The following is a 13,020-nucleotide window of genomic DNA, read 5'->3' as shown; positions in this document are numbered from 1 at the left end:
TCAGGAACTTTCTTTTTTTTTCTTTTTTTCTTTCTTCTTTGGAGGCCCACGTTCTCCAAGCATATTTTTCGGACAGGCATAACTTAAATGTCCACTTTCCCCACATTCATAACACTTGGATTTATCAAAGTAGTTTCGCCTTCGGATGAACACAGCTGCTCTTCCATTGTCAATAGCAATGCTTCCTCTTGTTTTTGTTTTTGTTTTGTTTTGTTTTGTTTTGTTTTGTTTTTTGAGATGGAGTCTTGCTCTGTCACCCAGGCTGGAGTGCAGTGGCGTGATCTCCGCTCACTGCAACCTCTGCCTTCCAGGTTCAAGTGATTCTCCTGTCTCACCTCCCTAGTAGCTGGGATTACAGGCACGCCACCACACCTGACTAGTTTTTGTATTTTTAGTAGAGATGGAGTCTCGCCATGTTTGGCCAGGCTGGTCTTGAACTCCTGGGTTCAAGTGATCCGCCCACTTCGGCCTCCCAAAGTGCTGGGATTACAGGCATGAGCCACTGCAACCAGCCAATGCTTGCTTTTATCACTCTACCAAATAACTGTTGTGTATTGCCCTGGTACAGTTTTGTGCCGTGTTTATGCAAAAATACAATAAATGCAACCCCTTTACTCTTCCTGATATCTTTATCTTTCATTATGGTAACCTTTACAACTTTGCCATAGTTGGAAAATATCCGCTACAGGTCATTGTCAGGGAAAGGGCAAGCTGGATACATACACTGTGCTCTTACTTGGAGCCAATCCACCACTCATTTCTTCAGGTGGGGCGGTCCTGGGAGACCAGAAGAGTGCGAGCCCTCGGCTCATTTGGGGCTCAACCCCACCTCAACCCCGACTCTTCATAGCCGCTCGCAGCAGCCTTGGCGTCACGAGTCCTGGGACTCATTTTTACACTCCTCTTTTTCTTCCTGGCCATTCAGTGATTCAGTTCCTTAGGACTCAGTCCTAGGATTGCTCTCTTCTCATATAACTCTTCCAGACACCCTCAATTATGTACGTGACTTCAAATATCACCCCCATACAGATGACTCACATTTTAATCTCTAGGCCATATCATTCGTCTAAGGCTCAAATCCAGTAAACATGTGTTTGCTATTATTATTACTGCTGCTACTATTCCTTTTCTTCACTGAAAGCTTTTTTACCTCAGCATGTTAGGAAAGTTAGATGACTTTTTTATTGAAGGGGGGCGGACACATCTCCAGTATCCAATTTTATAATGTTTTTAAGAAAATAGGATTTTCAGCCGGGCACAGTGGCTCATGCCTGTAATCCCAGCACTTTGGAAGGCTGAAGCGGGTGGATCACGAGGTCAGGAGATCAAGACCGTCCTGGCTAACACGATGAAACCCTGTCTCTACTAAAAATACAAAAAAACTAGCCGGGTGTGGTGGCAGGTGCCTGTAGTTCCAACTACTTGGGAGGCTGACGCAGGAGAAAGGTGTGAACCCGGGAGGCGGGAGGTTGCAGTGAGCGGAGATTGTGCTACTGCACTCCAGCCGGGGTGACAGAGCGAGACTCCGCCTCAAAAAAAAAAAAAAAAAAGCAAGAAAGAAAATAGGATTTTCTTGACAGTCTGACAGTCAAGTTTTGCTCCTCTATAAGGTGATAACATAATTACCACACAATTGCATCAGCTTCAGGATTAAGGGAGACTATATTCACCTGATGAGGGAGTACAGTATTCTGTACAGAATACCACTGTGCTAGGCACTTCTACCCACATTATTTTATTTAATCCTCACACTTGCTCTGTGAGGTAGGTATTATTATCACAACTTCTTGTAGATGAGGAAACTAGGGAACAAAATATAAAATACCTTGCCTGGGGTCATACAGCTACTGATTAAAACCTCAGGCATTGCTAAGAGCTGTCCTAGAGTCATTTGAAAACATCTAAAACCTAAAAACCTAAAAGGGATCTTGGAAGAGGATCTTGATATGACGCACCTCTAGCCTAGCAGAGTTCCTTTGACAAAACTTAACTGGGGAACAGGGAGGCTCTTGGTTGATCAGTGATATCTTAACATTGATGTAAGGCTTTTCCAAATAACCTTTACATCTCTGATCACCTGCTCTCTAACCTCACTGAGATGCCTAGGTACTCCACCTCTCAGTTCATCCAGATCAAGTAATTATCTCCCAGTTATACTAGTTTTCTCTCCCACACTCCATGAACAGCCACTCCAATGTTACTGTCTCTGAGACCCCTGCCTCCATTATCTTCTTTCTTCCTTTCTGCTCCCAAAGTCCCAGAAACTGCTAGAGGGAGAACCAAGTAGACAAATATAAATTCATGCTGTCCAATTTCAACTTGGCCCTTGCAGCTGCTCAGCAACCCTTTTATTTGACTCATACATTCCCTGGCAGTCTCCCACAGAGGCTGTTCCAGACCTTCCTCTTCTTAAATTCCAGCTCCTCCTGTTCTACTCCTTCAGACTAATCTGTACACTTTCATTAGATGCTTGAGAATTCAATAACATTGTTTTAAAACTTTTTAATGAAGAATTTATAACATGTATAAGAGTAGACAGACTAGTATAATGAAAATATTTCAGTATATTTCTCTAAAAAGTAAGAATTATTTTTTAAAAAATCATTATAATATTAGCACACATAAACAATAATTCCTTCATATCAGATACCAAGAAGATACCTTCATATCAAATACCAAGTATTTATATACATATGTGTATATATATATACACACACATATATATATATTTTTTTTTTCTGAGATGAAGTCCCAGTCTATCACCCAGGCTGGAGCTCACTGCAACCTCTGCCTCCCGGGTTCAAGCAATTCTGCCTCAGCCTTCCGAGTAGCTGGGATTACAGGTGCCCACCAGCACGCCCAGCTACTTTTTGTATTTTTAGTAGAGACAGGGTTTCACCACGTTGGCTAGGCTGATCTCGAACTCCTGACCTCAGGTGATCCACCTGCTTCGGCCTCTCAAAGTGCTGGGATTACAGGCATGAGCCACCACACTCGGTCTATATATATATGTGTGTGTGTGTGTGTGTGTGTGTGTGTATATATACATATATGTGTATATATGTGTGTGTGTATGTATATGTGTGTGTGTGTGTGTATATATATATATATATATATATATATATATTTAGACGGAGTCTCGCTCTTATCTGCCAGACTGGAGTGCAGTGGCTCAATCTTGGCTCACTGCAACAACCGTTTCCCGGGATCAAGGGATTCTCCTGCCTCAGCCTCCCAAGTAGCTGGGATTACAGGTGCCCGTCAGCATGCCCAGCTAACTTTTGTATTTTTAGTAGAGACGAGGTTTCACCATGTTGGCCAGGCTGGTCTCAAACTCATGACCTCAGGTGATCCACCTGCCTCGGCCTCCCAAAGTGCTGGGATTACAGGAGTAAGCCACCATGCCCAGGATTATTTTTTTTATTTTTATTTTTTTTATACAGAGCCTCACTCTGTCACCCAGGCTAAGGTGCAGTGGCCTGGTCTCCACTTACTGCAACCTCCACTTCTCGTGTTCAAGTGATTCTTGTGCCTCAGCCTCCCAAGTAGCTGGGACTACAGGTGCACACCACCACATCCAGCTAATTTTTTTTTTTTTTTGACACTGAGTATCACTCTGTCGCCCAGTCTGGAGTGCAGTGGCAGAATCTCATCTCACTGCAACCTTCGCCTCCCAGGGTCAAGCGATTCTCCTGCCTCAGCCTCCCAAGTAACTGGAATTACAGACATGTACCAACACACCCAGCTAATTTTTGTATTTTTAGAAAGACGGGGTTTCATCATGTTGGCCAGGCTGGTCTCAAACTCCTGACCTCAAATGATCTGCCCGCCTCAGCCTCCCAAAGTGCTGGGATTACTGGCATGAGCCAGCATGCCCAGACACTTTTTGTATTTTTAGTAGAGATGGGGATTCACCATGTTAATCAGGCTGGTCTCAAATTCCTGACCTCAAGTGATCCGCCCACCTTGGCCTCCCAAAGTGCTGGGATTACAGGTGTGAGCCACCATGACCAGCACAGGAACCCTTAATTTGAAAGTGACATATACTGGAGCTGGGCACAGTGGCTCAGGTCTGTAATCCCAGCACTTTGTGAGGCCCAGGCGGGCAGATCACTTGAGGTCAGGAGTTCGAGACCAACCCAACCAATGTGGTGGAACCCTGTCTCCACTAAAATCACAAAAATTAGCTGGGTGTGGTGGTGGCCACATGTAGTTCCAGCTACTTGGAACTTGGGAGCCTAAAGCAGGAGAATTGCTTGAACCTGGGGTCGGTGGGGCGTTGGGGGGAGGCTGCCGTGAGCCGATATCATACCACTGCACTCCAGCCTAGGTGACAGAGCGAGATCTCCCTCTGAAAAAAAATAAAAATAAAAAATAAATAAAGGTTCTCTTTATCTCATTTTTTCCTTGCAATTTTTTCATTGAAGGAATTGGGTTATTTTTCAGTAGAGTTTCACACAGTCTGGGTTTTGCTGATTGCAACTTTGTCACATAATTTAATATGTTTCCTTGACCTGTGTGTTGTATATATTGATAAAATTGTATATATTGATAAAATCAATAACATCTTGGCCAGGCACGGTGGCTCACACCTGTAATCCCATCACTTTGGGAGGCTGAGGCGGGCAGATCACAAGGTCAGAAGTTCCATACCAGCCTGACCAACATGGTGAAACCCCATCTCTACAAAAAATACAAAAATTAGCCTGGCGTGGCAGTGGGTGCCTGTAGTCCCAGCTACTTGGGAGGCTGAGGCAGGAGAATGGAATGAACCTGGAAGGCAGAGGCTGCAGTGAGCAGAGACCGTGTGGCTGCAGTCCAGACTGGGCCATAAAGTAAGACTCCGTCTCAAAAAAAAAAAAACAAAAACATCTTTTTGTTTGTTTGTTTGTTTGTTTTTTGAGACAGACTCTCTCTGTGGCCCAGGCTGGAGTACAGTGGCACAATCTCGGCTAACTGCAACCTCTGCTTCCTGGGTTCAAGCGATTCTCCTGCCTCAGCCTCCTGAGTAGCTGGTACTGCAGGTGCCCGCCACCATGCCCGGCTAATTTTTGTATTTTTAGTACAGACAGGGTTTCACGATGTTGGCCAGGCTTGTCTCAGACTCCTGACCTCAAGTGATCCGCCCGCCTCAGCCTTCCAAAGTGTTGTGATTACTGGTATAAGCCACCATGTCTGGCCCTACATTGCATCTTTTATATTCATTGTCCTGGGGTTTTTTTTGTTTGTTTGTTTTTTGTTTTGAGATGGAGTTTTGCTTTTATTGCCCAGGCTGGAGTACAGTGGAGCAATCTTGGCTCACTACAGCCTCTGCCTTCCAGTTTCAAACGATTCTCCTGCCTCAGCCTCCTGAGTAGCTGGGATTACAGGCGCCCGCCACCACGCCCGGCTAATTTTTGTATTTTTAGTAGAGACTGGGTTTCACCATGTTGGCCAGGCTGGTCTCGAACTCTTGACCTTGTGATCCACCCACCTCAAGTCCCCAAAGTGATGGGATTACAGGCGTGAGCTACCACGCCCGGCCCCATTGTCCTGTTTTTAATGGTAACCAAGGAAATGGAAGGTGTCTGACTTGGAAAGTGACTCAGGAAGGAGCTGGGACCTCTTTAACAAGACTGAAACACATGGTTGGGGTGAAAGCTTAATAAATAGTAACGAAGGTCCAGGCAAGATAGGAGGGGTGAGGGGCCATGTAGTGTCATATTTCTACTCAGCTGGTATGTAGAATATGTCAGGCAGGGAAGCAGTTGGGCTGAAGACAGAACTGGAAAAGGAGAAGTAGCAGTTGAGGCAGCAGCTGGGATTATTTATCAGGGGATTACTCTACACTATACCCTGTTTTCTAAATATATCTTATTAATTCCCAACTTGGCCGGGCGCGGTGGCTCAAGCCTGTAATCCCAGCACTTTGGGAGGCCGAGACGGGCGGATCACGAGGTCAGGAGATCGAGACCATCCTGGCTAACACAGTGAAACCCCGTCTCTACTAAAAATACAAAAAACTTAGCCGGGCGAGGTGGCAGGCGCCTGTAGTCCCAGCTACTCGGGAGGCTGAGGCAGGAGAATGGCGTAAACCCGGGAGGCGGAGCTTGCGGTGAGCTGAGATCCGGCCACTGCACTCCAGCCTGGGTGACAGAGCGAGACTCCGTCTCAAAAAAAAAAAAAAATAAATAAAAAAAAAATAAAAATAAAAAAAAAATTAATTCCCAACTCTATGCCTTTGCCCAGGATGTTTGTCCTGGTTGGAATATCATCTCCTTTCTCTTCACCTATCCAAATCCTACTTATCTTTTTTTTTTTTGGAGACGGAGTTTAGCTCTTACAGGTGTGTGCCACCATGCCTGGCTAATTTTTTGTATTTTTAGTAGAGATTGGGTTTCACCATGTTGGCCAGGCTGGTCTCGAACTCCTGACTTCAAGTGATCCACCCACCTCAGCCTCCCAAAGTGCTGGGATTACAGGTGTGAGCCACCACGCCTGGCTTTTTTTTTTTTTTTTTTTTTTTTTTTTTGAGACAGAGCCTGCTCTGTCATCCAGGCTAGAGAGCAGTGGCGTGACCATGGCTCCATGGCTCACCACAGCCTCAACCTCCTGGGCTGAAGTGATCCTCCCATCTCAGCCTCTTGGGTAGCTGGTACTACAGGCATGCACCACCATGCCCAGCTAATTTTTAAATTTTTTGTAGAGACAAGGTCTTACTATATTGTCCACGCTGGTCTCAAACTCCTGGACTCCAGCGATCCTCCCACCTTTGCCTCCCAAAGTGCTGGGATTACAGGCTAGAGCCACTCCACCAGGCCTCCAAATCCTACTTATCTGTTTTTAAAATTTATTTTTGTAATTACTTTTTTGAGATAGAGTCTTCCTCTGTTGCCCAAGCTGGAGGGTAATGGCAGGATCATGGCTCACTGCAACCTCGACCTCCTGGACTCAAGTGATCCTCTCAACTCAGCCTCCCAAGTAGCTGGGACCACAGGCATGTGCCACCAGGCCTGGCTAATTTTTTATTATTTATTTATTTATTTATTTTGAGACGGAGTCTCGCTCTGTTGCCCAGGCTGGAGTGCGGTGGCACGATCTCAGCTCACTGGAAGCTCTGCCTCCTGGGTTCAAGCCATTCTCCTGCCTCAGCTTCCCGAGTAGCTGGGACTACAGGCGCCTGCCACCATGCCCAACTAATTTTTTTGTATTTTTAGTAGAGACAGGGTTTCACCGTGTTAGCCAGGATGGTCTCAATCTCCTGACCTCGCGATCCGCCCGCCTGGGCCTCCAAAAGTGCTGGGATTATAGGCGTGAGCCACTGCGCCCGGCCTAATTTTTAATTTTTATAGAGATGGGGTCTCGCCATGTTGTCCAGGCTTATCTCGAACTCCTGAGCTCAAGTGATCCTCCCACCTCGGCTTCCCAAAGTGCTGGAATTACAGGTGTGAGCCACCACACCCGCCCAATCCTGCTTATCTTTAACAGGCAGTGCAAATTCCTTCTTTTCCATATTTTTGCTTATAGAGTCATAAAATATCTCTGGAAAGATAAATAAGAGATAAATAACATTTATTGCTTTCCCAGGAATGGAACTGGATGTCTAGAGGATTGAGCTGGGAGGGAGAAAGATACTGATTTGTTGCAGGAGGAATAGTTAATGTAATGAAACTGTCTAATATGAAGTTTTTGGAAGTAGAAAGAGGGAGACTGGAATTTGTAGTTTGAAGAGAAAGAGGAAGGTCTGGAACAGCCTCTGTGGGAGACTGCCAGAGAATGTATGAGACAAATAAAAGGGTTGCTGAGCAACTGCAAGGGCCAAGTTGAAATTGGACAGCATGAATTTATATTTGTCTACTTGGTTCTCCCTCTAGCAGTTTCTGGGACTTTGGGAGCAGAAAGGAAGAAAGAGGATAATGGAGGCAGGGGTCTCAGAGACAGTAACATTGGAGTGGCTGTTCATGGAGTGTGGGAGAGAAAACTAGTATAACTGGGAGATAATTACTTGATCTGGATGAACTGAGAAGTGGAGTACCTAGGCATCTCAGTGAGGTTAGAGAGCAGGTGATCAGAGATGTAAAAGTTATCTGGGGCCCGGTGCAGTGGCTCACACCTGTAATCCCAGCACTTTGGGAGGCTGAAGCAGGCAGATCACCTGAGGTCAAGAGTTCAAAAACAGCCTGGCCAACATGGCGAAACCTCATCTCTACTAAAAATACAAAAATTAGCCAGACGTGGTGGCATGCACCTGTGGTTCCAGCTACTCAGGAGGCCGAGGCAGGAGAATCACTTGAACTCAGGATGCGAAGGTTGCAGTGAGCCGCTATCATTGAGCCACTGCACTCCAGCCTGGGCAACAGAGTAAGACTCCGTCTCAAAATAAATAAATAAATAAATAAATAAATAAATAAATAAATAAATAAATAAAAGTTATTTGGAAAAGGCTTATATCAATGTAAGATACCACTATCAACCAAGAGCCTCCCTGGTCCACAGTTAGGCTTGTCAGAGGGACTCTGCTAGGCTAGAGGGGCATCATATCAAACTCCTCTTCCAAGATCCCTTTTAGGTTTTAGATTTTGGATGTTTTCAAATGACTCTAGGACAGCTCTTAGCAATGCCTGAGGTTTTTAAGCTGGTAGATTTAATCACTGAACCTGGATCTTCTGCAAGAGGCATGGTGGGAGTAATACAAAAATTAAACTACTATTTATTGAGCCTTTATTATGATCTAGACATTGTAATAAAGATATATATACACATACATACATACATATATATATTCTCTGTTCTCTCTTTTTGTCTGTGTGTATGTGTGTGTGTCTATTCTCATTCTCACAAAAATGTATATTACTTTTTTTTTTTTTTGAGACAGAGTCTTGCTCTGTCTCCCAGGCAGGATTGCGGTAGCACGATGTCAGCTCCCTGCAGTCTCTGCTCCCAGGCTCCCGAGTAGCTGGGACTACAGGCATGTGCCACCATGACTGGCTAATTTTTGTATTTTTTAGTAGCGATGGGGTTTCACCATGTTGGCCAGGCTGGTCTTGAACTCCTGCCCTCAGGTGATCCACCCGCCTCAGTCTCCCAAAGTGCTGGGATTACGGGCATGAGCCACCGCGCCTGGCCTATTACTATTTTTTTAATAGATGAGGAAACAATCCCAGGGACGTTATATGATTTTCCTTAGGTCACACAGCTGGCAAGTGTCAGAGCAGGGACTTAAATCCAGGTCTGACTACAAAACCTGTATTCTTTTTTTTTTTTATTTTTTACTTCATGTCATGAAATTCAAAGCCTATATTCCTTGGTGTCCAGCAATACTTTTTCAGCAAACACTCCCCTCTATTAAATGAATCTTATTTTGCCAGTGACATCTGTTGTAAAATTATAAATGCATTCTCACCAAAGAAACTATACAGAGTTAAAAGCTTTAGGTGACCAAGGGGTTAACTGGGTAGGGTGGGAGAGAAGCTTGGAGGCACTAAAATGAGTTGAAGGTAATTGCAGTGGTCCAAGGGAGAAGGATGAGACTCCAGATTAACGGTATGGTAGGAAAAATGGAAGAGGGGGTAACGGATTTAAGAGAGAGTTCCAAAGGTAGGAATGAAAGTAATATGGCCATGCTGGTCTTCTGTATTCCCTGAACATATACAGCTCACTCCTTCCTCTGTTCGTCTGTACTATCTGATACTCCTGTCTGGAATTCTCTCTCTCTTTTTTCTTTCTTTTTTCTTTTCTTTTCTTTTTTTTTTTTTTTTTTTTTTTGACAGGTTCTCACTCTGTTGCCCTGGCTGGAGTACAGTGGTGATCTCAGCTCACTGTAGCCTCCACCTCCCGGACACAGGTGATCCTCCCACCTCAGCCTCCCAACTAGCTGAGACCACAGACGCACACCATCATGCCCAGCTAATTTTTTTGTAGAGACATGGTTTTGCCATGTTGGCCAAGCTGGTCTTGAAACTCCTGGGCTTAAGCAATTTGCCTACCTCAGCCTCTCAGTGTTGGGATTATAGGCGTGAGCCACTGCGCCCAGCTGGAATTCTCTATTTTTTTTTTTTTTTTCTATGGAGACAGAGTTTTGCTCTTGCTGCCCAGGCTGGAGTGCAATGGCGCGACCTCAGTTCACTGCAACCTCCACCTCCTGGGTTCAAGCTACTTTCCTGCCTCAGCCTCCTGAGTAGGTGGGATTACAGGCAAGCGCCACTATGCCCGGCTAATTTTGTATTTTTAGTAGCGACGGGGTTTCTCCATGTTGGTCAGGCTGGTTTCGAACTCCTGATCTCAGGTGATCTGCCCGCCTTGGCCTCCCAAAGTGCCGGGATTACAGGCATGAGCCACTGTGCCCGGCCTTCCAGCTGGAATTTTCTTACTCCAGAATTTTTTTTTTTTTTGAGAAGGAGTTTTGCTCTGTCCCCCAGGCTGGAGTGCAGTGGCACAATCCCAGCTCACTGCAACCTCCACCTCCCTGGTTCAAGTGATTATTCTGCCTCAAACTCCCAAGTAGCTGGGATTACAGGTGCCCACCACCATGCCCAGCTAATTTTTGTATTTTTAGTAGAGACAGGGTTTCACCATATTGGTCTCGAGTGCCTAACCTCAAGTGATCCGCCCGCCTCAGGCTCCCAAGGTGCTAGAATTACAGGTGTTTACAGGCGTGAGCCACTCCGCCTATTTGTTTGTTTGTTTTTGTTTTTGTTTTTGAGACAGGGTCTCACTGTGTTGCCCAGGCTGGAGTGCCATGGCGTGATCACAGCTCACTGCAGCCTCTAACTGCCCAGCTCAAGTGATCCTCCCGCCTCAGCTCCCAAAGTAGCTTAGACTATAGGCATGCACCACCACGTCCAGCTAATTTTTGTATTTTTTGTAGAGACAGAGTTTTGCCACATTGCCCAGGCTGTTCTCAAACTCCTGAGCTCTAGCGAGCCGCCCACCTCGGCCTCCCAAAGTGCTAGGATTACAGGCACGAGCTACCACCCCTGGCCTCTTCCTCCAGATCTTTGAATAGCTGGCTCCTCATTCAGGTCTTAGTTCAAATATCATCTCTCCTGATGGAAACTGATTAATTATCTTGAAAACTGGTCAATGAAGGGGAAAAAAATCAAACATTTATCCTGCTTTTCCTAGGTAAACTGGGTAACAAAATAGTAAATGAGAGCACATGTCTTTACACAACTATTCCAATGAATAAAAAGAAAAATAATAGAACATAACAATTTTTAATTCTCAATAAATAGATATAGGTAGTGAGCATTTACAACTTCTTTTTGTTTTTGTTTTGTTTTTTTATTTTTTGTTTTTTTTTGAGATGGAGTCTCGCTCTGTCGCCCAGGCTGGAGTGCAATGGTGTGATCTTGGCTCACTGCACCCTCCGCCTCCCAGGTTCAAGCAAGTACCTGGGACTTACTCCTGCCTCAGCCTCCCAAGTACCTGGGACTACAGGCATGTGCCACCACGCCTGGCTAATTTTTGTATTTTTAGTAGAGATGGAGTTTCACCATGTTGGCCAGGCTGGTCTTGAACTCCTGACCTCAAGTGATCTGCCCACCTCGGCCTCCCAAAGTGCTGGGATTACAGGCATGAGCCACCACACCCGGCCTAAAATTATTCTTTTTTTTTTTTTTTTGAGACGGAGTTTTGTTCTTGTTGTCCAGGCTGGAGTGCAGTGGCATGATCTTGGCTCACTGCAACCTCTGCCTCCTGGGTTCAAGTGATTCTCCTGCCTCAGCCTCCTGTGTAGCTGGAATTACAGGCGCCCGCCACCACGCCCAACTAATTTTTTGTATTTTTAGTAGAGATGGGGTTTCACCATGTTGGCCAGGCTGGTCTTGAACTCTTGACTTGAGGTGATCTACCTACCTCGGCCTCCCAAAGTGCTGGAATTACAGGCGTGAGCTACTGCCTCCGGCCATGATTTTTTTAAATTAAAAAAAAAAAAAAAAAAAAAAGGCCAGGTGTGGTGGTGTACACCTGTAATATCAACACTTTGTGAGGCTGAGGCGGGAGGATCCCTTGAGTTCAGGAGTTTGAGACCAGCCTGGGGAACATGGCAAAAACCTGTCTCTACAAAAAATACAAAAATTAGCCAGGTATGATGGTGTACATCTGTAGTCCCAGCTACTCAGGAGGCTGAGGCAGGAGGATCACTTGAGCCCAGGGCATGGAAGCTGTAGTGAGCTGAGATGGCGCCACTGCACTACAGTCTGGGCAACAAAGTGAGACCCTGTCTGTAAATAAATAAATAGGGCTGGGCACGATGGCTCACGCTTGTAATCCCAAGACTTTGGGAGGCCAAGGCGGGCAGATCACCTGAGGTTGGAAGTTCGAGACCAGCCTGACCAACATGGAGAAACCCCGTCTCTACTAAAAATACAAAATTAGCCGGGCGTGGTGGTGCATGCCTGTAATCCCAGCTACTCAGGAGGCTGAGGCAGGAGAATCACTTGAACCAGGGAGGTGGAGGTTGCAGTGAGCCAAGATTGTGTCATTGCACTCCAGCCTGGGCAACAAGAGTGAAACTCTGTCTCAAAAAATATATAATATAATAATAATAATAATAAATAAAACCTCTCAGAAATGTCTTTTTTGACCATCTTCTTGTTATAAGTAAAATGTTTATTCAGAAACAGAATGCTTGTTCCTCAGTACCACAAGGAAAAATTAGCATTCAGACAAAAAGTTCTCTCAGCAAGGCAATTTTACTTTCTGTAGAAAGTAAATTTCTGCATTGTTCCATGTGTGAGGCGCACCCTTTCTGCAAAAAGTAAAATTGCCTTGCTGCAAAAACTTTTTGTCTGAATGCTGATTTTTCCTTGTAGTACCAAGGAATAAGCATTCTGTTTCTGAATAAACATTTTACTTATAAAATTCTCTAAATTAGCACCTATTGTCTCAGTGACTATCACATTACCCTGTTTGATTTTTTCCATAGCCCTTATCGACTGAAGTTTCCTTACATGAGAAGCAATAGAACATGATTGTTGAAAGGGCAAACTATAGCATGAGGATGCCTGGATTTAAATTTTGTCTCTCTACTTACTGCTA

The 13,020-nt window shown here is 45.1% G+C and overlaps 1 pseudogene; it reads right to left on the bottom strand.

Moving 5' to 3' along the window:
- Positions 1–758, bottom strand: LOC105476644 (zinc finger CCHC-type and RNA-binding motif-containing protein 1 pseudogene; annotated as a pseudogene).
- Between the last annotated feature and the right edge of the window lie 12,262 nt (positions 759–13,020).

This window comes from Macaca nemestrina, chromosome X (genome assembly GCF_043159975.1).
Source record: "Macaca nemestrina isolate mMacNem1 chromosome X, mMacNem.hap1, whole genome shotgun sequence".
Taxonomy (NCBI): Eukaryota; Metazoa; Chordata; class Mammalia; order Primates; family Cercopithecidae; genus Macaca; species Macaca nemestrina.
The sequence above is the reverse complement of the archived record's forward strand: the minus strand, read 5'-3'. Positions and strand labels throughout refer to the sequence as shown.